The sequence below is a fragment of the Giraffa tippelskirchi genome, chromosome 2, assembly GCF_054371585.1.
Source record: "Giraffa tippelskirchi isolate mGirTip1 chromosome 2, T2T-mGirTip1v1.2.pri, whole genome shotgun sequence".
In the NCBI taxonomy this organism is placed as follows: domain Eukaryota; kingdom Metazoa; phylum Chordata; class Mammalia; order Artiodactyla; family Giraffidae; genus Giraffa; species Giraffa tippelskirchi.
In genome coordinates, this window is record NC_137276.1 from 195,702,085 (window position 1) to 195,726,697 (window position 24,613).

The window sequence follows — 24,613 nt, forward strand, 5'->3', positions numbered from 1 at the left end:
CATCCCACTCCAGTACTCTGGCCTGGAAAATCCCAGGAATGGCAGAGCCTGGTGGGCTGCCATCTATGGGGTCGCACAGAGTCAGACACGACTAAAGTGGCTTAGCAGCAGCAGGATAATAGCTCATGTTTAGGATAATAGCTCAGCTGGAATTCCAACACCTCTACTAGCTTTGTTCCTAGTGATGCTTCCTGAGGCCCACTTGACTTCACATTCCAGGATGTCTGGCTCTAGGTGAGTGATCACACCATCGTGATTATCTGGGTCATGAAGATCTTTTTTGTACGGTTCTTCTGTGTATTCTTGCCACCTCTTCCTAATATCTTCTGCTTCTGTTAGGTCCATACAATTTCTGTCCTTTATTGAGCCCATCTTTGCATGAAATGTTACCTTGATATCTCTAATTTTCTTGAAGAGATTTCTAGTCTTTCCCATTCTATTGTTTTTCCTCTGTCTATCAGATCTAATCTCTAGAATCTATTTCTCACATCCACTGGATTTGATTTAGATCATACCTGAATGCTCTAGTGGTTTTCCCTGCGTTCTTCAATTTAAGTCTGACTTTTCAATAAGGACTCCATGATCTGAGTCACAGTCAGCTCCTGGTCTTGTTTTTGCTGACAGTATAGAGCTTCTCCATCTGTGACTGCAAAGAATATAATCAATCTGATTTCAGTCTTGAGCATCTGGTGATAAACATTTATGTACATACAAATACACATATTACTAATAATTGAAGCATTAGTGTGCCTACACCTATGTTATGGCAGAAAGCGAAGTAGAACTAAAGAGCCTCTTGATGAAAGTGAAAGAAGAGAGTGAAAAAGTTGGCTTAAAACTCAACATTCAGAAAACTAAGATCATGGCATCTGGTCCCATCACTTCATGGCAAATAGATGGGGAAACAATGAATACAGTGACAGACTTTATTTTTTTGGGCTCCAAAGTCACTGCAGATGGTGACTGAAGCCATGAAATTAAAAGATGTTTGCCCCTTGGAAGAAAAGTTATGACCAACCTAGACAGCATATTAAAAAGCAGAGACATTACTTTGCCAGCAAAGGTACGTGTAGTCAAAGCTATGGTTTTCCAGTAGTCATGTATGGATGTGAGAGTTGGACTATAAAGAAAACTGATCACCGAAGAATTGATGCTTTTGAACTGCGGTGTTGAAGAAGGCTCTTAAGAGTCCCTTGGCCTGCAAGAAGATCCAACCAGCTCATCCTAAAGCAAATCAGTCCTGAATATTATCGGAAGGACTGATGTTGAAGCTGAAACTCCAATACTTTGACTGCCTGATGTGAAGAAATGACTCATTTGAAAAGACCCTGATGCTGGGAAAGATTGACATCAGGAGGAGAAGGTGACAACAGAGGATGAGATGGTTGGATGGCATCACCAACTCAATGGACACGAGTTAGAGTAAACTCTGGTAGTTGGTGACAGACGGGGAGGCCTGGCGTGCTGCAATCCACGGGGTTGCGAAGAGTTGGTCATGACTGAATGACTGAACTGAACTGGAGTATCATGAATGCTCCTTTTGCACTTCTTGAAAGTTTACATGCTAAGGAAAGACTCTTGACAAATAGACAAAAATAGAACATTGTCTACATAATTTATTTAAGATGTATATTACCTTCTCTGCTAGGTAAAATATCTTTGTATCTAAAATGACTCCTAATTCTTATCTCTAAAATAACTCCTAATTCTTATATTGAAATAAGATTTTATTTCTCCCAAATAAGCTTTTATTTCCCCCTGTGGAAATTTTAGTGCATTAATTTATCGTTGTATTTGTTAGCATGATGTACAAGGATACCATACAGAGACATGAAGTCGTGGGGATGTAGAAAGTTCAGAGACCTGATGGGAAATGCCAAGAGCACTTTTTCACCCTGTGAGTTTCTGGACAGTAAGGCTTGTAGGTAGTACACTGGGTCCATGGACATGTGAAGTGAAGATGTGAATGCAAAGATCCACATTTAATCCAATGGGTTTTAATATGACTGAGATTGGTAATGTGGATATTCAAATTATTGACTGCATTGGTTCTTACCTTTATCTTTTCTCTATGTATTTTTACTTTCCTATAAAAAGATGTATATACCACATGCACACAGCAAAATTCCCAGTATGTTAATATGAGTTTCTGAGGAAAAAAAAAAAAAAAGAGCCCAAGGCAAAGATCACATATTGATGCTTTATTGGGGAAAGCACTGAGGGAATAAGTTACAGACAGTGGAAGTGACAAAGAAAAAGGAAAATCTAAGTTTTGTATTTGACGCTGCCTTACTCAGAGATACATCTGGCTATTTAGTCAATGAGGGTGTCTCCTGAGAGGATGCAGGAGAACTTCAGCCTCTAGAAGGAGTTCATTCATGAAATGGAAGGGTCAAAAATTGATCTGCTGACTGTTTCTCTTTTAAGTCTCTCATTGAGCCCAAGTTTGCTGCGTTTCTGAGTTGTATAATGGCTAATCTGAACAGAGTCTGCGTGTATCCAGCAGGTACAGAGTCTGCAGCTGCCATCAACTCCCAGTGGTGGGTGCAAAGGCCCGACAGTGCCACCCACCTACTTTGGGAAGGTAGGTAAAAGGGACAAGCTGGGAGAAAAAAGTGACTGTGGTGGCAGCCACAACTTTCTAGCCATAAGAAGAGCGCGGCTGGTATCTGAGATCACTTCGGCCAAAGAACTGTTGGGAGACAATTCTTCACTGATTTCTCCCGCTCTTGCCTGGTTTGAGCCTTTGGAGTTAAAGCACATTTGAAAAATAATCATGCCTTGGAAGCTAGTCTATCCCTAAAGATAGAGACCCCAGAATATCTTAGGATAACAAACCACCTGCCCCACCTCAGAAACATTTCATTATATTCAAAGGCAAGGGGTAATCAATTTCTCTGGAGAGGAGGATGGGCAGGTGGGCCCGCACGTATGAAAGCTTCTAGCTTCTAACCATGGGCTTCCTTTCCTGTGATACCACAGGGCCCTGCAAGTGCAGCTAAACACCTGGCCTCCTTGAATTGCCCTGTGGGAATGAGGGAGGCATTGAGGAAGGGATGTGACTGTTACCCTGGCTGCTGCCTTTTGCTGTAAAACGTTAGCTGTGTCTCTGACCCAGGTGTTGCTGTTTTTTTTGTCAATATGTGCATATGAATCTGTAGCAGGCTTACTTACTAGGTTGCAAAAGGGGTAAAATCTCAGAACCTTAACAGTTCCTAACTCAGCAAGAATGAGGAACTTGAGCCCAAGGCCTCAAGGAATCGGCGTTTGTGTGTAAACCTAGACCAGTTCAGTTAACTGGATCAGGTTATGTTCATAATAAAATTATAATTTAAATTCAACACATTATAATTAAAATTCAAACACATTGGCCTCACTTTCCTTTCTTTCCTTTTGCCCTTCAACCCTGCTGCTCGTACCCTGTGCCTTCTCCAGCCCTTGTCACAGGCCAGCACCTACTATGTTTGCAACCTTGTAAAATGGGTTTGTGTGTCTGTGTTTTATAATTAATTAAAATTAAAGTCGAGTCTATACACTAATTTTATAATTTTGTAGTGATTGTGTATTTACTTGGGTCTTTTTTTTTCATGATTCTGTGTTCTGTAGCATTATGGGTCTCGTCTGTTCAACACAATTAATTAGATATCACTTTAAAGACCCATGCTATGCATTATGTGCTATTAAAAAATGAAAAACAAAAAAAATCAATATGTATTAGTAGATATGATGTGCATTGTTCTATTTGTTCTATACAAGAATCATTTTATTCTTAAGCCTTCAATAGTAGAAGTATTATTATTTACATTTTTAAGGAAGGGAAAGCAGAGTATCATAGGATTTAAACAAATTGCTCAGGGTCCCATGGTGAATAAAAGAATATGTCTTAATTTGAACCCAATATTGCTTAGATATAACCTATGTACTTTTTGTTATTTTAATTCTGTGATTTTAAAATTTAAGGGAAGATAATGAGATATTTCTAAAAATATCTATAATACATTTACACTCACAAAAGGTTATTTTGGGAGATTCTGAAGTCTCAGAATTTGCACCTCTCCTCACTCTGACACTCTCCACAGGCATCTCATCAACACATGCAGGTTCATTTGTCATCCATCAGCCAACGGACTCCTAATGTGTGCATCAGTCCCAAACTCTCTTCTAGACACATGCTTTTGATCTGTTTGAAAGTCAATGCACAGCTCATAGAGTATAAATCAAAACACTAAAAGAGATCTGTGATTTTCTAAAAGATTGTGTACTTGCCTACCTATTACAGGCTTCTCTCACAACTTTCTTATTCATGCTTTTCAAAGTTCTACAGATTTCTAAACTACATTGTATTGCTTTCCAACACTGGTTACCATGCAGGAAATTGATCCATTCTGTCTATATCCCCCATTGCCATCAGCCCCCACCCCACACACACACAGTACACATACATATAACTTCAGGTGGTTAAATCTTATTCTCAGACTTCAATTCCAACATCACATTCTTACAGGATCTCCCACTGATACATCCAATGCTAAACAAGTTGCCCTTGTTATGGCAAGATAATAGTATAAGAGAATTTTTTCAGAGTACTAGCTAGTTTATAATCGAGCATTATTTCTTCATAATAGTCATAATGGAATGTAAGCTCATGAGGATTGAGACTTATCTTTTTTGCTTATTATTGTATGCCTTATACTTATCACAGGCTTGACACATGCAATAGTACTTGAGTGAATGAACAAATGAATGATTGATTAAAATAAGGAAAGAATGATACAAAATACAATAAGTAAAAGAGATTTTACTTCTGACCTAAGTGGTTAGAAAATGTTTTATGGAAAAGTGACAATATCTTTTTAAAAGATGCTGAGAATTTTGACAGACAGAGATAGATGAAGTGCATTTCAGTTTGATCAAAGTTTGGTTGGGAAAAAAACTAAAAGTATTATAACAAAGCAGTGAGAGATTAGTTTAGGAACTATTATCAAATGAACACCATATATATTCCACTCCCTTTACGGTAATACTGAAAAGCTAACCTCAGGAAGAGAGGAAAGCTTAACTCTGGTATCTAGCAATTGAACTGAAAATAATGCTCATTAACTTAAGATGAATGAATCTACTAGTAATTTAGACATAGCTCTTTATCAAATTGATATCCAATTGCTAGAGAACCATGAAAAGAAACTGAATACATATGACTTGAAATAGATTCCGATGTCATCTAGTACTACTTTTTAATTGGACAGAAAAGGATGAGATCTAGCTTGAAGAGATGTGTACTAACTTGCAAAATAAATGATAAAGTTGGAAATAGAATTCAGGTCTCCATGTGAGTTAATTGCCATTGAGGGAAAATATTCTGTGAATAAAACACAAAATTCTATTGCCATAATCATGAGTATTATTAATTTTATTTAAATGAAGGCTAGAAGAAAAATGAACTGATTGCTTGAGTGTAACAGATTTAGTCAAATATTATTCAGGGAGGTAATGATACACATATAGAGAATATAGATATATGAGTATACTTGATATAATATTTATTATGACTATTTCTGTACCCATTTTGATAGGTATAACTATTTAAATTATAAAAACACTTACATTATAAAATTATAACTGTTTAAATTATACACTATTTAACTAGTTAATTTTTTTTTAAAGTTAAGATTCACTTGGTATTCTTGTTTGGACCAACTTTTTTTCTTTGATAGTTTTTCTCTTGTATGATAAAAGATAGTCCAAATAAAATAGAATCTACCTTTGTCCTCCCATGCTTAATGATATTTTGGGGTTTTTTACCAGTTGAAAATTATCTCAGCGTAAATGCTATATAGATTTCTAGATACTTTGAAAATCTCCTACGTCAAACACAATATTGTGTGCACTCCTCCCCTCACTATGTCCATTCTATTCACCCATCCCCTAGTGTGTAATTGAGATAGAGGAGATATGACAGGGGAAGAGACAGGCATCTCTTCACCATTTGTGAGTGTAATGAGCCCTTTCATTTGGTTTTATTATAATTGTGCCACCCCTGGCACTGATTTTTGGATCTTCCCCAAGTTATACCAACATCAATTTCTGGGCACACTGATGCCTTATCTCAGCTGGCAAGTCTCTGCATTTCAGGCCTCTGTTTATTGTAATGTCTATGAGATATTCCTTTCTCTCACCAGAAGTAAACAGATTGAGGATAAATATAAAAGAGACTATTAATTAGCATCTTTCTAAAAAGAAGAAGGCCATTTTGGGCTTCTTTTTAATTCTCTGATATATACCATTCTTTCTCTCACTGTTTTTTTTTTTATTTCCATGACTCCTTTTGTAAAAGTCATATGTGTTTATATAGATTATAACAAGAGATAAATATCTTCTGGATTTTTTAAAGTTCATTCTAACATTTAAGAATATGTTCTATCAGCTGAGCACAGTTCTTTCTTTTATCAGACTCCAGTATTAGAAATGGTATTTATCAGTTACTAAATCACTAATGTGTAGTATAAGCATTTAACTATATAAAAAAAGAAGTGTGCTGAGACATAATGATCACAAAGGCATCTCCAACTTAGTAAAATGATAGGTCACTATTGCCTGAAAGGAAGATGGTTTTTCTCTCTTATGTGGGAGGAAAGAAAATTTGCCTTTCCTATTTTGTTTAAATGAAATATCTACAAGACTCTGTAGAACTTCTTCCCTGGATATGTAAAACAAAATCTCCCAAAGGCAACAGTTAGGGCACAAATTTATGTAAATAAAAGAACTATTTGACAGATAATTCTGCTTTAGTTATCAGTGATTTGTTTTGTCACTCTATTGATCTAGTCAACTGCAGAGACTTTAGTTGTTCAGATGAATGACTGAGTTTTAGAGCAGTCCATAGACACATTATTGCTTTCTAAACTGTAAAGAAAAGTGTACATCATTTGCTTCTCCCAGGTAAATTTAATGAATACTTTCTTACTCAAGCTTCAGATTATTCATCTAACAGTGGAGAATTCCAAAGTTCAGTAAGGCACTTACGTAGTTCTTGACTAATAAAGTAATGTTTAAATAACCTTTTCTTTCCATTTTGAGTTTATACAAACAGTACTTACCAATTTAGGTACCCCAGAAGGAAATTACATATTTCATAAGTAAGCACATTTCTAAGTTGATACACAATTAGTATCTGTACTTTCCTTTTTCAGAAAAAAGAGTACAAGATAATTAATTTGGGCTTAAATATGCAATATTTTCGTTGCTCATTTTAATCCACTCTGGGTCCTAACTTGGAAAATAGGCCATATTAACCTACTGCACAGAGATAATTGCTGAATGTATTCCAAGAGTTTGAAATTACCCCATTATGTACGTTTCTATTTTCTTATTTCCGTTTGAGTCAATGAAAGGTAAAATGTTAAGTAGGGTGGACTAATTATTCCAGAACATTTAAAAAAGATTTTTCTTTGCACTTAGTTGAATGTCCTACACATAATGCAATAACAGATTCCTACTGACGACTTTGATTATTATAATCATGCTGAATAGCGAGGTATTTCTAAAACGTTTCTGGAAAATATTGGCATAAAGGAAGGTATAGGTAAAAATAAATCATGATTCAAAAGGTTATCCTGCTAGTAAACTACCATATAGTAGGTATTTATTCAAAGGTGCAACCTGTTTCTTTTTTCTAAACTTTCAGTGGTTCCTGTCATAATCCAATATATTTGTCAATTCTTTGCCTTTCATATTTTTATCTTATAATATTTACAGTTAAAACAACATTCAATTCAGATTGATAAGTTTTTCACTAAAACATATTTGCAGTGGCTTTTTACTTTTGATTTTTAAAACAAGCTTTCTCACAATGTGAAAAAGACCACAGACCCCAGGGATACAAGCAATAAAACAATTAACTTTCTCATTAACAAGTTTCACAGGACACGTGAGTTAAAAAACTACAGTAATAACAAGTCCTTATTTCTGAAATGTTAAATCATACTGTGTTGCCTGTCATTTCAAGTTATAACCCATCCTAAATTCACAGAATCTCAGACATGGCCTGCAAATTGAAAATAAAAAATAGTTTTGAGAAAGCAAATTAAACTTTAGATGTCTAAGCAATCAGAGTGCTTAGATTCTAAGCAGTAAAACCTAAACTATAGGATAAATAGTTTATATTAAAATTTTTTCAATCAAGTTATATTAGAATCTAAGTTTAGGAAGAACAGTATAGAAATCAACAGTTGTCTCTAACTCTTCAGTTCATCTTAGTGCAGTTATTGTATTTTTTAAATTGTATGAAATAGAAAGGGGAGAAGAAATTGGCATCCCATGTGGAATCAGAGTAGGGGTAGCTGGAAGCAAAACCCTGAAATCTAAGATAAATTTGATTAGCAACTGGTGATGTAATTGCAGGAAAATTTCAGAGGGAGTAGATAGCAGTCAAAGAAATGGTTCATCACATATGGTTACAGGTTGAAAGGTAAGAATCAGAAAAGCAGATGTACATTAAAAAATTCAAGCTTTTTATTAAATGAAGTTACTTGAAATTAAGAGAATAACTAATATTTAAACTAAAATGTTTATTGATTATTTCCTATGTAACAATGCTGGGAATAACAATGAATAAGTCAGAATTTTTGCCTTAAAAATTTCTCAGAGTTTAACAGATGACTAACATCTATATGCATCTTTAAAATTCAGCAAAAGAGTGTAGTTCTACTGCTTCTTGTGTTGGCTAACTAGATTCATTAGCAACAACCACCTTACTGAAGACAACTAGAAAACTTAATGTTTAAAAATAATGTACTCGGAGAACTAAAAAGGCAGAAGAAAATAACAGGACCAAGATCCAAAGCAACAGAAAATCAGAGATGTGACTAGCATTTGGAGCTAATTTACCCTTAAAATGTCTTGAAATTCCAGATAAGGGTTTGGGAGTTTGGTGAGTTCAGAGATTGTAAGGTAGAGTAATAAACCCTCCTGCTTTGGATGGGAATAAAATAAACTGTGGAAAATTCTGAAAGAGATGGGAATACTAGACCACCTGACCTGTCTCTTGAGAAACCTGTATGCAGGTCAGGAAGCAACAGTTAGAACTGGACATGGAACAACAGACTGGTTCCAAATAGGAAAAGGAGTTCGTCAAGGCTGTATATTGTCACCCTGCTTATTTAACTTATATGCAGAGTACATCATGAGAAACGCTGGGCTGGAAGAAACACAAGCTGGAATCAAGATTGCCGGGAGAAATATCAATAACCTCAGATGTGCAGATGATATCACCTTTATGGCAGAAAGTGAAGAAGAACTAAAGAGCCTCTTGATGAAAGTGAAAGAGGAGAGTGAAAAAGTTGGTTTAAAGCTCAACGTTCAGAAAAAAAGATCATGGCATCTGGTCCCACCACTTCATGGGAAATAGATGGGGAAACAGTGGAAACAGTGTCAGACTTTATTTTTTTGGGCTCCAAAATCACTGCACATGGTGATTGCAGCCATGAAATTAAAAGACGCTTACTCCTTGGAAGGAAGGTTATGACCAACCGAGATAGCATATTGAAAAGCAGAGACATTACTTTGCCAACAAAGGTTCGTCTAGTCAAGGCTATCTATGGTTTTCCCAGTGGTCATGTATGGATGTGAGAGTTGGACGGTGAAGAAAGCTGAGCGCCAAAGAATTGATGCTTTTGAACTGTGGTGTTGGAGAAGACTCCTGAGAGTCCATGGACTGCAAGGAGATCCAATCAATCCATCCAAAAAGAGATCAATCCTGGGTGTTCATTGGAAGGACTGATGTTGAAGCTGAAACTCCAATACTTTGGCCACCTGATGTGAAGAGCTGACTCATTGGAAAAGACCCTGATGTTGGGAAAGATTGAGGGGAGGAGGAGGTGGGGATGACAGAGGATGAGATGGTTGGATGGCGTCACCAACTCAATGGATATGAGTTTGGGTAAACTTTGGGAGTTGGTGATGGATGGGGAGGCCTGGCATGCTGCAGTCCATGGGGTCGCGAAGAGTTGGACACAACTAAGCAGCTGAACTGAACTGAGTATAGTTCAAAATATTTTGTAACAAAGAAAAAGTTTGAAAACATCAATCTTTCAAATGATATCTTTACAGTGACTTTCTGAAGGCAATTTTTGAGCCCAAAAGCCAAGAATTTAACACCTCTTTCTCTGTTATTCAACTATTCAACTTCTGTTGCTTTAAGTTGATATTTCTGGACTCACATAACTGTTTCCTATAATGGGGAGACAGGGTGGAAGCAAATCACAATGCCAGTAATGAAAAACACATTGATGACTATCAAAATATTGCTCCAGTGTACATGTTTTATTAAAGATAGGATTGTTCTCTACTGGTATTGCTTTTATGATTTTGTTCTTGCTTTCGGTATGGGTGAAAGTAGGCAATAAAATAAAAATGCTTTTATTTCAGCGTCTTTAGCCACAAGTCCCATTGGTTTGGATATACTCGGATGTCTCTGCCAATTGAAAATACTTCTCATCACACAGGCAGTACCTTCTAGCTACCGCTCTAGTTCCTTTTGTTTACTGCCAGATTTCTCCAGGGAATCTTCAACACTTTGAGTTCATGTCTTCACTGCCCTTATCTTTTGAAACAAAATATTTACCTTAAGAGCAATGTTAAGTAGATAAAATGCTTAACACTGCAAAATTAAATATTTCAAAATGACCTATTTCAGTCTGTGTGGTCTGGTTACTATCTACCTCTCTGGTTGTATTTCATATCAAATGTCCTCTTGTGTTAAATGTCCAGCCACATATCCTCCTTCACCTTTTAAATTTCTTTCCGACACTTGGCCTGTGCACATCCAAGTTCCTCTGTCCAATATGCTCATTCCTTCCCTGCATCTCTAATTTAATAGTGGCTAAATTGACACTCTATGGAAGTTTTTCTAATATAGGATCTCTTAAAACCACATCCCTCTTTAACATCACAATCACAGTGTCAATTTTATATACATTTGTAATTATTTAATTAAGATCAGGCACCCTTCAGTTCAGTTAAGTCGCTCAGTCATGATCGTCTCTTTGCAACCACATGGACTAAAGCACACCAGGCCTCCCTGTCCATCACCAACTCCCGGAGTCTACCCAAACTCATGTCCATCGAGTCAGTGATGCCATCCAGCCATCTCATCCTCTGTCATCCCCTTCTCCTCCCGCCCTCAATCTTTCCCAGCATCAGGGTCTTTTCAAATGAGTCAGTTCTTTGCAACAGGTGGCCAAAGTATTGGAGTTTCAGCTTCAACATCAGTCCTTCCAATGAATATTCAAGACTGATTTCCTTTAGGATGGACTGGTTGGATCTCCTTGCAGTCCAAGGGACTCTCAAGAGTCTTCTCCAACACCACAGTTCAAAAGCATCAATTCTTCAGCGGTCAACTTTCTTTATTAGCCCAACTCTCACATCCATACATGACTACTGGGAAAACCATAGCCTTGACTTGACAGAACTTTGTTGGCAAAGTGATGTCTCTGCTTTTTAATATGCTGTCTAGGTTGGTCATAGCTTTTCTTCCAAGGAATAAGCATCTTTTAATTTCATGGCTGCAGTCACCATCTGCAGTGATTTTGGAGCCAAAACAAAATAAAGTCTGCCACTGTTTCCACTGTTTCCCCATCTATTTCCCATGAAGTGATGGGAAAAGATGCCATGTTCTTAGTTGTCTGAATGTTGAGCTTTAAGCCAACTTTTTCACTCTCCTCTTTCACTTTCATCAAGAGCTCTTTAGTTCTTCACTTTCTGCCATACGGGTGGTATCATCTGCATATCTGAGGTTATTGATATTTCTCCTGGCAATCTTGATTCCAGCTTGTGGTTCATCCAGCCCAGCGTTTCTCATGATGTACTCTGCATATAAGTTAAATAAGCAGGGTGACAATATACAGCCTTGACATACTCCTTTTCCTGTTTGTTACCAGTCTGTTGTTCCACATCCAGTTCTAACTGTTGCTTCCTGACCTGCATACAGGTTTCTCAAGAGACAGGTCAGATGGTCTGGTATTCCTATCTCTTTAAGACTTTTCCACAGTTAATTGTGATACACACCGTCAAAGGCTTTGCCATAGTCAATACAGCAAAAATAGATGTTTTTCTGGAACTCTCTTGCTTTTTCAATAATCCAACAGATGTTGGCAATTTAATCTCTGGTTCCCCTGCCTTTTCTAAAACCAGCTTGAACATCTAGAAGTTCACGGTTCATGTATTGTTGAAGCCTGCCTTTGAGAATTTTGAGCATTACTTTACTTGCATGTGAGATGAGGGCAATTGTGCGGTAGTTTGAGCATTCTTTGGCATTGCCTTTCTTTGTGATTGGAATGAAAACTGATCTTTTCCAGTCCTGTGGCCACTGCTGAGTTTTCCAAATTTGCTGGCATATTGAGTGCAGCACTTTGACTGCATTATATTTTAGGATTTGAAATAGCTCAACTGGAAATCCATCACTTCCACTAGCTTTGTTTGTAATGAAGCTTCCTAAAGCCCACTTGACTGTGCATTCCAGGATGTTTGGCTCTAGGTGAGTGTTCATACCATCATGATTATCTGGCACCAAGAAACATATCTGATAGGTGTCCTGTTTTATTTCTGGGAATTGGTGTGGTTATTGCTTTATTATGGGCACTCAATAAATGTGTTGAAAGAAAGAATCTTTCTAAGAAGTCCTTTAAGAAATATTCCCCTGACATAATAAAGAGATTTTTCAGTGCATCACAGATATTATTTCTCTTTCATGTTACAGATTGCATTTTTTTCAACCACATACATCTAAAACTTGCAATATCAAAAATCATTGCTACTTTATTTTATCATTCTTTGTGATAATTTTTACACTTCCCTCTTCACAATGTTATAAATCCAAAGCATGAAAACAGAAACTGTTTGGGTATCAGGTCTAATGGGAAGCATCAATTCTCTTCAGTTTAGTCCAAGTTAACAAACCACTGCAGAACAATGGAAAACATCACCGCCCTCTATGGTGAATAGTTTACAAAATTAATTTTATATTAAAATGAAGAGATACACTGAGCAATCACTGTCGAAGATTTTATGATAAAATAAGAGTGTTCAAAAGTCACATAAATTTCTACTTACTCTTGTCTCATCATTTATCCAATTTCTACTGGTGTTGAATATTTAGATTATTTCCTAGCTTTTTTAATATTAATGATGGCTTGATTAAATATGTATGTATAACTAGTACACTGTACTACTAGTACTCACTGAGGATAATAAAAAGCAGCTGTATTGTGTTTTCACTCTCCCTCTATAACCACTCAGTGGTAAAAGTTCATGACTTTTCCAATCACTTTTATGTAAGAGCAAGTCCTATTGCAACTTAAATTGCTCAATGTATTCTCAATTCAGTAATTAAATGCATCTAGCCTCAGGTAATAATAGAAACTTTGAGCTTCATTCAAGGATAAACATTCTCTCCAGCTTTTTCAGACCTTGCCTATTATAGATGGGCCTCCTGACTTCAGAACTAGAAGGTAGTTGGCCTTTTTCTTTTTTCTGAACCTCCTCCTTCTCTGAATGAATTCTGTGGACTATTTTTCTTTGGTTCATTTGTTTGTTTATTTGTTTTGTTCTGTTTTGTTTACTTCTCCTTTGGGGTTGAAGCAGATAAAGAAGAGGTGAGGAAAATAAGATATTTTTCATGGGCTTGGCATTTTTGTAAACTAACTTGTTACTCTCAAGACCTGGTGGATATTTGAAGGCTACACTTTAGTGAATATTTTTCTAAATTTACCAGAGGCCATCACTGAGAATTCTCCATTGCATTTTGCATAATATGTCTTCCTATTGTTTCTTATTTATTATGTACACCTTTGAATATGGCCAACACCCCTCCAGCTTCCAAAAGGTGAGATCACATTACTCGTTGAGGATGTAGTACTGGATATGATCCAGTATCACCTAAACAGTTTCTTTATTTCTCGTGGCCCATTTATGGATCATAGCAATTAATTATTTCACCACTTTTTTATTTGATCACTACTGATTGTAAATATATAATTTAAACATTTGTTTTTGATTTGTGATCCTTTTTCAGAGAATTTTTATCATGTTCTTGCCAAGTTTCCTATTGGAATAATATTGTTTACCTATTTCAGGCAGTCTAAAAATCACGAGAATATTCATTCTACACATATCATATACACTGCAAATATTTGGAGTTTGTCCTATAGTCCCCTTGAAAGTTTATACTGCCCTACTACATCATATGAGAGTGCCCTATGTCTCTATTCTCTCCATAGAAAACTTCATGATACTCAATATTGACATATCAAGTTCTGACTGTGTAACTAATCTTGCTCCTCAAAGGATCAGCTCTGTATCGCCAAATAAAATGGATAAAGCTCTTTCTTTTATCCAGAAATCTCAAAATGATAACACCATTTACAACACTAATGATGGTAATTACAATTTTTTATTAAGTGTTATGCTAATAGTTTTATATTCTATTTTTCATTTGAACCACAGAACAACCCAGTGAAACATTATTATCCCAATTTTACAACATGATAAAAAGCTATGCTTTAGAGATTGGACAATGTTCCCAGGGTACAGTAGGTTGAAAATGGTCCCTCAAAGATGTTCACATCCTAATTCCCAGAAAATGTAAATATGTTAACTTACATGGCAAAGGGACAGTATAGGTGTGATTAAGTTAAAGATTGTTAAATGAGAAGATAATACTGAATTAGGTTTCTCTGGTTGCTCAGTGGTAAAGAATCTGCTTGCCAAGCAGGAGACACAGATTCAATCCCTGGGACAGGAAGATCCCCTAGAGAAGGAAATGCAATCCACTCCAGCATTCTTACCTGGGAAATCCCATGGACAGAAGAGTCTGGTGGGTTACAGTCCATGGAGTTGCAAAAGAGTCAGACACAACTTAGAGACAAAACAACAAATCCCAAATTACCCAATTAGGACTAATATAATCACAAAGATCCTTATAACAGGGGAAGAAATGGATCAGATTCATAGAAGATGTGATGACAGAAGCAGAGATTTGAAGATTCTGTGTTGTTGTCCTTGAAAATGAAGGAAGAGGCCATGAACCAAGGAATGAGGTGACTTCTGCCAGCTGGAAATAGCAAAGAAATAGATTTTCTCCCAGCACTTCTATAAGGATTACAGCTCTGCTGATCCCTTTCAGACTTTTGACCTCAAGAATGTCAAATAATAGATTTTTGTTGTTTTAAGCCACAAATTATGACAATTTATTACAGCAGCAATAGGAAACTAATACTCAAGGCCACAGGACTGGTAAGTACTGAAGCAGTGGCCCTAACTCTTCTCTGTTAGATTTTCAAAATTTCTGATTTTCTATCTTATTTGGCCAGCCTAGCTTTACAAGTCCAACTGAATCAATGATAATCATATCAAAATCTTAATTTCAATATTTTAAAATATTTTCTTCTAAAAATATGTATCTTAGAATCCAGCTAAAATGTTGCTTCTTGAAATGCTAACCTCAGTTTCTTGAATGTATTCTGAATTTACTAATTTTTTAGTTGGAATCCTGCCCCCATCCCCCAGCCCTCCACACACACCAGTCATGTACAATTTCATCAGCACCCAACTCAAAATGCTACTTTCCCTGTGAATGCAGTCCTGATTTTATTCAGTATCTGTAACTCCCTGTTGTACCGTGTACCCGTTTTACAATCTTTTATTATACTATACCATGTTTTATGGTTATTTATATCTGCCTTCTCTCTCTACTAGACTGAGAGTTGAGAGAGTCTGTGGATGATACTTGGCTCTTTTTTTATAACCATGAGTTCCTAGCCTAGGATATGTCTCCAGGTAGGTGATCAGTAAAAGTATGTCTAATTGAACCATGGCTGCTTAGAACTGTGTCTTTATAAAGCCAGCTCTCACCCATTTAATAACTTCTAGGTCTGCCACAAGGCTTTAATAAATATGGTGCAAGCCCCAAAAATGCACTTTTGGGTCAAATATATTGAGTTCAATCCTCTTCTCCACAAATATTGCTGAAATGAGCCTGGATTCCATCCCAGTTTCTGTCAAGGAGAACTTTATAGGCAACTCCTGGCTTTGGCTGAGGCCTTTATCCCAGGGACTCAAAGGCCATTACAGCTGCAAATGCTTCAAATCATAACAGAAAAGGAGGTTACATTACTAAATTATGTGAACTTTTTCAAATTCAACACATCAATCATTCTCTTTAAAATTGTAAATTCCCTATACAGTACAATGCATTTCTCAAGAAAAGAAAAACTATTTTATAACTTGCTGGTTAACATTAGAAAATGTATGACTATTTGTAGAATGTCCTATCTAGTCTCCCTACATTATTAGTTTCTGATTGGAAATGGCTCATTAGCAGAGAACATTTTTCTTAGTTGCTACAGGCGCTCCTTTGCCTCTTCTCAACGTAGACATCTATCCTGGGCTATTTTGGACTTTTATTTGAATTCTTCTGAGAGGGAATACATAAAACTCTGGATCAAATCATGATACCTGTTTTAATTGTCTTATACTTTAACTTGTAGTTTCCTGATACTGCTCTAGTGGTTGCTAAAGAAGTCTTAAACATGTATGTTCCTCCTGGAATGTTGGAAAGTTTACAGCTAGATACAGTAGATACAATTTTCTGTATGTACTTACCCTGACAAATGTCCTTGTCAGCTGAAGAACTCCAAAAATGTAGCTAGATCAGCATGGAAGTTTTGTAATTCTGTAAGGATTCTGTCATGTTAAAATTTTCTATTTTAGTGCCTTGGGTAATTATTTAAAGACAGTGTTTTTTTATGCTTCAAATCTCCTGTGTGTCAATCTTTGCCATCCTTGATCATTGGTAGATTCATTTCTTAAGTCTTCCAACTGGAGTGTCTTTGGTAGACCATTTACAGAATGGTATTTTGAGAAAACAGATCTTAAAAGCTCACTTTTCCCTAAAAGGTAACTTTAGGAAAGATTTCTCCTCCTTCACAATCTCAAAATTTCCAGATGAAGGTAATGGTTGTTGCTTTGGAGTTTATGGCATTAAGCAATTGGGGATTATTCCTAAAATCATTATTTTCAGAATGTGAATGAATTTTCGTGGGGGAAGAGAAAGGAAAAGAGGTCAAACATATTTTGGAGCCTCAGTAAGTTTGTTGTAGATATTGTTGTTGGTCGGTTTATTTTCAAGTGTCTGTGCTCACACATTCAGAAAATACTGCTGTTACCACTTTTCGTAAAATCATTCTAATGTGTTGGGAAAGCAAGTATGTAGAGTCAGACAAACTTGTCTTTAATTCTCATCTATATTCTTAATGAAATGTGTCAACTTCCTTGTCTGTTAAAAAAAAAAAAAATTTACCTGGTATTGTGAGAATCACAAGTGATATTTTACCTGCAGTTCCTGATGAATAATGAGCATTTCACAAATCTTTTCTTATTCCCTGCTTACATTTATAAAGAGAAAGATTAAACAGTTTTTCATTATCATTTGGGAGTTATACATCTGAATTAACGATCCTCACCTCATGCTTTACTGGCAAAAAGAAGTCTATGTTTTAATTAGAGGAAAGGTTTGAATACTGTCAAACATTTTTTCACTAATTTTTAAATTGTAGTTTTGGGTATATTACAGGATTGTGGAACTAATGTTTCAAATGGAAACATTAAGGGAATAAGGACAAAGGAAAGAGTAGCTGAAAAAGATTAAGGAAGAGAGAAAATTTAAAGGGGAGTTTCAAGAATATGTGCAGTATATCCACAATCTTAATTTACCCAACTTCAATAAAATCTGTATTATTTTTCAATGGTTTTTATTTGAATTTGTATGTGTGCATATATGCGCATTTTGCTTGCTTGCATTTGTACTCATCAGTGTCTGACTCTTGGTGATCCCATGGACTGTGTAGCCCACCAGGCTCCTCTGTCCTTAAAATTTTCCAGCAAGAATACTTGAATGTGTTTCCATTTCCTACCCCAGGGGATCATTTTGACCCAGGGATTAATCCCGCGTCTCTTGAGACTCCTGCATTGGCAGGCACGCTCTTTATCACTAGCATCACCTGGAAAGCCCCATATATGTTATGCCCATGTGCAATTGTACCTATTTTCTTTGCTGTAATAAAATTCTAAGATAAGATCTAGTTTAAGCTAGGTAAGATCTAGCTTAAAACTCAATATTCAAAGAACTAAGATCATGGCACAGGTCCCATCACTTCATGGCAAATAGATGGGGAAACAACGGAAACAGTGACAGAATTTATTTTCTTGGGCTCCAAAATCACTGCAGATGGAGACTGCAGCCATGAAATTAAAAGACACTTGCTCCTTGGAAGAAAAGCTATGACAAACTTAGATAGCATATTAAAAAGCAGAGAAATTACTTTGCCAAAAAGGTCCATATAGTCAAAGCTATGTGTTTTTCAGTAGTCATGTATGAATGTGAGAGCTGGACTCTAAAGAACGCTGAGAAGCGCAGAATTGATGCTTTTGAATTGTGGTGTTGGAGACGATTCTTTTGAGAGTCCCTTGGACAGCAAGGAGTTCAAACCAGTCAATCCTAGAGGAAATCCATCTTGATTATTCAAGGGAAGGACTGATGCTGAGGCTAAAGCTCCAAAACTTTGGCTACCTGATGCAGAGAGCAGACTCATTAGAAAAGACCCTGATGCTGGGAAAGATTGAAGGCAAGAGAAGAAGGGGATGACAGAAGAGGAGATGGTTGGATGGCATTACTGACTCAACGGACTTGAGTTTGAGGAAGCTCCAGGAGATGGTGAAGGACAGGAAAGACTGGTGTGCTTCAGTCCATGGGATCTAAAGAGTTGGACATGACTGACTGACTGAACAACAACAAGAAGATCTAGTGTATTGAAATTTCAGACACCCAATCCTACTCAGGTTGCCCTTCTCAGACCCACCTAAAACATTACTATATATTCATAGTTGAATCATTTTCAATGTGATATTATTAAAACGGTAAAAAAAAGGGGGGGGGCAAAGAGAGAGACACAAACCGCTCAGTCCTGTCTGAATCTTCGCGACCCCATGGACTGCAGCCCACCAGGCTCCTCCGTCCATGGGATTCTCCAGGCAAGAGTATTGGAGTGGGGTGCCATTGCCTTCTCCGAATTTGATGATCTACTTCTTATGAAATGAAACTCAATTTATATGCTAACTAAACGCATGAAGAAAAACTATCCATTGAAGTAGAAATGTCACCTTATGTAGGAAGCCTTCAGTGGACAAACCCAGGCAGAATCAATGTGCTCTCCTATCTGCATTTAAACCATCAGGACATGAACAAATACCCTGTAGCAGAGGCTTTCATATTGTGAATTTCCTCAATGCAGAGATTGTCTTGCTCATTTTTATATGTTTAGCTCAATGAATATTTGTAGAATTATTTCCCTTAACAAAGGTTTAGTTTATGAAATAGAATACCAATTTTTCACATAAAATAGGATTTTTTAACATTCCTTTCTAGTTCCTGGAATGACTATATTTGCAAACTGTGACATCTTTTTCTTACTATAAAAGTATATGCTGAGCATGCAATCCAGGCAAAGGGATTTGCGTGGTCTTGAGGGATATTTCGTTCAGGCTGTGGTAGAGCTTGGAAAATCATTTGCTTTTCTATAGAGTACTGATTTCTAATGGTTTAAGTGCTGATGCCTCTCAAATAATGCTTTGTTCTCATTCCAATAATACTAAAAAAAAAAATACTGATTTATTTAAACTTTATATTTTCCCCAAATTCCATACAGAATGTCATGATCCATATTTCTCTAAATAAACTAAGATTAATTAAATCACAAACTTCTTAATTTCCAACAAAGTTGCAAACCTTCTTTCTGGGTGGGTTACTTCTATAAATTATTTAATTTTTTTTAACTATGAATTTATTCCTGTACTGGACTTCCCAGGTGGTGCAGTGCTAAAGAATCTGCTTGAACACACAGGAGATGCAAGAGACGTGGGTTTGATCCCTGGGTCAGGAAGATTCCCTGGAAAAGGGCATGGGAACCCATTCCAGTATTCTTATCTGGAAAATTCCCTGGACAGAGGAGCCTGGCAGGCTACAGTCTATGGAGTCACAAGACATGACTGAGAGACCAAGCATGCATGCCATTTTGTACTAAAAGAATGAAATTTTACCACCTGATCCTCAGACTTTTGGAGTGCATGCTTCTTGGAGTCTACTGTTGTTTGCCTAATCATGAAGACAGCAACACATGAAAAGCAAAGTTTTAGGACTTCTGCTATCTTCTAGATTTGTAAAAGAAATTATTAAGAAATCAATCTCTTTCTTCTGTGTGTGTAAGATGTATGTGTGTGCCCTTAAGTGTGTTAAAAATCAGGCAATGAAACTATCATTTTCATATATTTAAAAACAATTGAATGAATTTACTAGTTATTTTAGTTTCATGTAAGTTGAAATTAAGGGTAAATAAAATTTGGGATACCTACGGGGTTAATTTCCATATTCATGTTAGATCTTGGTCTTATGCCTTCCAGACCTTTTTTAAAACATCTGTAACTAGTGAATTGGGACAAAATAGTGAAACACAGCATCCAAATGAAACTATGGAGGTTTGGATTTCCTAATGGAAAACTGGAAAATATGTCTTTTCATACTTAGTGAACTCTCTTTCATTTGGCAGAATATTATATTTTAGGCTATAAATGAAAGAAATTAAATACTGCATCAGCAAATAGTGACAGGGAAAAAACATACAGACATAAACATATTCTTAAAAGGAAACTTTTAGGTGGCCTGAGCAAAACCTTCAATTAAAACCAAATGTTTAATGTGTATCCAAACAATAAAACTTACCTGTCAAAATTAACCCCATGCTTAGCTATTTAAAAACTCCAAGTCTGACAAAACAAAACAAAACAAAACCTACTAATTCCAACTTCAAATCATGTGATAGGAGACTATTAAGCCTTTTTGCCATTGTAGGATTCAGTCATTTCTATGAACAGCAGCATCATTTATATCTTTAGTTGATTACTACAAACATTTATTGCATTTCTATTGTATGTCTTTACTATGAGAAGCATAAGAACAAAGATACTTAAATCCCAGTTCTTTCATTTAGAGTCACAATCAAGCAGGGTAGGTGGGGGTGGGACTGCAAGTTACTTTACTTTTTAAATCATGAAATTGATTGTAGTTTCTAAAAGCAGTGCATTTTTTTTTCTTTTTCTTATGCTTATTGGGTTTTAATAAGATGTGGAAGAGATTATTTAATGAATAAATTACTTGAAAATGAAATTACCCTCACAGCCAGCTAGTCTTAGATTGTGCTTACATGCATGAGAGAACAGAGCAGATCTGTCATCTAACAAAGTCACATTTACCTCTTTTCTAGAAGCACACTCTTAGCAAGAATACACCACGTACATGAGAGAGACCTACCCCATTGTTTATTCAGATTTCCAAGCTGTGTCTTCAAATCATACCCAAACCATGACTGTCCTCAAGCTGCAAATTAAACTGCTGGAACTAAGTCTGTAAAGGATGCTTGTGTCTAGATATTTTGTATTCAAAATCTTTATCTCTGAGAGAGACATTATATTTCTTTTTCTTAAACTACCTTAACAGCAGCTACATTCCAATCGACTTGGTGAGATGAATGCCATTTACACTTCAGTTTGCACCTTTTTGAAAATGCTCATAAGGGAATAAATCTACACTTTCCAGAATAATTGTACATACGGAAGTCTGGGGCTGCTAAGAAGAGGTGTTAGACACGTATGGGAATGTATTAGTTACAATCACACCTAAACCTCAATGATTTCCAAAGTGAGAGAGCTAAAGGGTACAAGGGAGCTGAGAGAATTGGCCAGGATTAATTATACTTGACTTTTGTTCATTATAGACAGCAAAAACTTCATAACTTCTATTGGTGGGACATTTGGATGTAAAGCTTTGTGGGAACAGATACAAGAGATATCACACAATAATTTATTAAAAACATTTGACTTACTTCTTTATACAAAGGAATATATGGGTTACAATGTCTTGGCGTTAAAATAGCACTAGTTTATACATAATTAGATTGTCTAGATTTATCAAGAAGTTGATGTGATTCCTCAAATTTTGTGACAATCACATGGCTGTGCCATTTGCTTTCCTATAGTGATTTGCAGCAGTCTTCAAAGAATACCAAAAAAAAAAAAAAAAAACAACAACAAAAGTGATAAAATTGAAAGACTATGTACTACTCAAAACTAGGCATGCAGGGAGATGAAATGTAAGAGACTGAATGGGTAGAATACAGATTAGGCATGGGTAGAAGTAGCCCTAAAGAACAAAGGAAAGCTAGCTGATCTCTGGATTCCTTTAGCAGCAGCTGCTGCTGCTTAGTCACTTCAGCTGTGTCCAACTCTTTGCGACTCTATGGATTGGAGCCCACCAGGCTCCCCTGCCCATGAATTTTCCAGGCAAGAATACTGGAGTGGGTTGCCATGCCCTCCCTCCTCCAAGGGATCTTCCCGATCCAGGGGTGGAACCAGTATCTCTTACATCTTCTGCATTGGCAGGCTAGTTCTTTACCACTAGGGACACCTGGAAAGCCCTACCTTTAGCAGGGAAAGAGGCAAGCACTGGAGCCTGCCCAGCTGTGGCCTAGCAAGGCAGTGTAGATTGGAAAATTCTGACTTTGAAGACATATAGATTTGGATTCAAATCCTAGCCCTGCGATATATTATTTATGTAATCTTAAAGCATCTTTCCATCTCTTTAAGAGCTTCACAACCTTCAGAAGCTCTTAGAGATATGGTAATACCAGACCATCTTACCTGTCCCCTGAGAAACCTGTATGCAGGTCAAGAAGTAACAGTTAGAACCCTGTATGGAACAACTGATTGGTTCAGGATTGAGACAGGAGTACAACAGGGCTGTCTGCTGTCACCATCTTGGTTAACCCATATGCTGAGCACATCATGAGAAATGCCAGGCTGGATGAGCTACAAGCTGGAATCAAGATAGGTGGGAGAAACATCAACAACCTCAGATATGTGAATGATACTACTCTAATGGCAGAGAGTGAAGAGGAACTAAAGAGCATCTTGATGAGGGTGAAGGAGGACAGTGAAAGAGCCAGCTTAAAACTCAATATTAAAAAAACAAGATCTTGGCATCCAGTCCCATTACCTCATGGCAAATAGAAGAGGAAAAGGTGGAAGTAGTGACAGATTTCCTTTTCTTGGGCTCTAAAATCACTGTGGATGGTGACTGCAGCTGTGAAATCAGACGATGATTGCTTCTTGGCAGAAAAGTGATGACAAACCTAGACATGTTGAAAAGCAGAGACATTACTTGGCCAATAAAGGTCTGTATAGTCAAGGTTATTGTATTCTCAGTGGTCATGTACAATTGTGAGAGCTGGACCATAAAGAAGGCAGAACGCCGAAGAATTGATGCCTTCAAACTGAGGTGATGGAGAAGACTCCTGAGAGTCCTTTGGACAGCAAGGAGATCAAACCAGTCAATCTTATGGGAAATCAACCTTGAATACTCATTGGAAGGACTAATGCTGAAGCTGAAACTTCAGTAGTTTGGTCATCCAATGTGAAAAGCCAACTCATTGGAAAAGTCCCTGATGCTGGGAAAGTTTGAGGCAGAAGGAGAAGAGGGCATCAGTGGATGAGATGGCTGGATGGCATCACTGATGCTTTGGATATGAACTTGGGCAAACTTCAGGAGATGGTGAGGGACAGAGAGGCCAGGCATGCTGTAGTCCATGGGGGTCTCAAAGAGTCAGACATGACCGGGTGACTGAACAACAACAAAAGCATCTTCACGGTCATCATTTCTAAACTAGTGGAGATAATACCTGCTCCATTAAGTTGTCTTAAAGAACTTATATAATGAAATTCATGTATAGGAGGAACCAACATAAGAGATTAATAAGGAGCAGCAAGAATACAGGGGAGACAACCAAGATATAATGCTGTTACAGAAAAAAACTGTGTCTTATGACGAGTACATAACCAGCAAGGGAGTATCTTATTATAGAATGAAATGATGCTGAATGTCATGGAAATTGAAAAGTATCTGTAGGATTTGGTAATATATGAGTGAAAATGCCACAGGGTACAGCCCTCTCAGTATTGGCAGGCGATTGGTTTTAGGATCCCTTGCAGATACCAGGAACTACAGATGCTCAAGTTCCTTACATAAAATGGTTTAGCACAGTGAATACAGTCAGCCCTTCTTATCTGTGAGTTTTTATTTCACAGATATGGAGGGCAGACAGTAAATGTTTTCCTGTAAATAAGGGCTAAAAGAGGAGGAGCAATGGTTCCATCCTGGAATGGAGAAGACAGAGAAATGGGGCTGAATGGGAGAAATGCTGGTCAGAGAAGAGGAGTGGCTAAGGGGCAGATGAAAATATGTAAGTATGATCAATAAGAATGTCGTATAACCCCCACATTCATTTTATCCTTCTACTCTGAAAGTTTCATTAAAATATATCAACTTTTTATGAGACATTAACCCTCAAACAATCTAAAACACAGTGTTAGTAATTATATGAAATAGTTATAGATTTCCCTTATGTGAGCTTTGGAGATACGGAATCCACATCAACACACTATGCTTGGACAATAG

General features: G+C 36.8%; 1 long non-coding RNA gene across 1 annotated transcript in view; it reads right to left on the reverse strand.

Moving 5' to 3' along the window:
* LOC145526591 (uncharacterized) overlaps positions 1-24,613 on the reverse strand; it is a 36,809-nt gene that overhangs the window by 11,652 nt on the left and 544 nt on the right. Inside the window, exons 2-4 of the long non-coding RNA XR_014069008.1 lie at positions 23,156-23,291; positions 22,801-22,975; positions 516-646 (exon numbers count right to left, since the gene is read on the reverse strand). This is a non-coding gene — a long non-coding RNA (uncharacterized LOC145526591). The remainder of the gene's footprint in view (positions 1-515; positions 647-22,800; positions 22,976-23,155; positions 23,292-24,613) is intronic.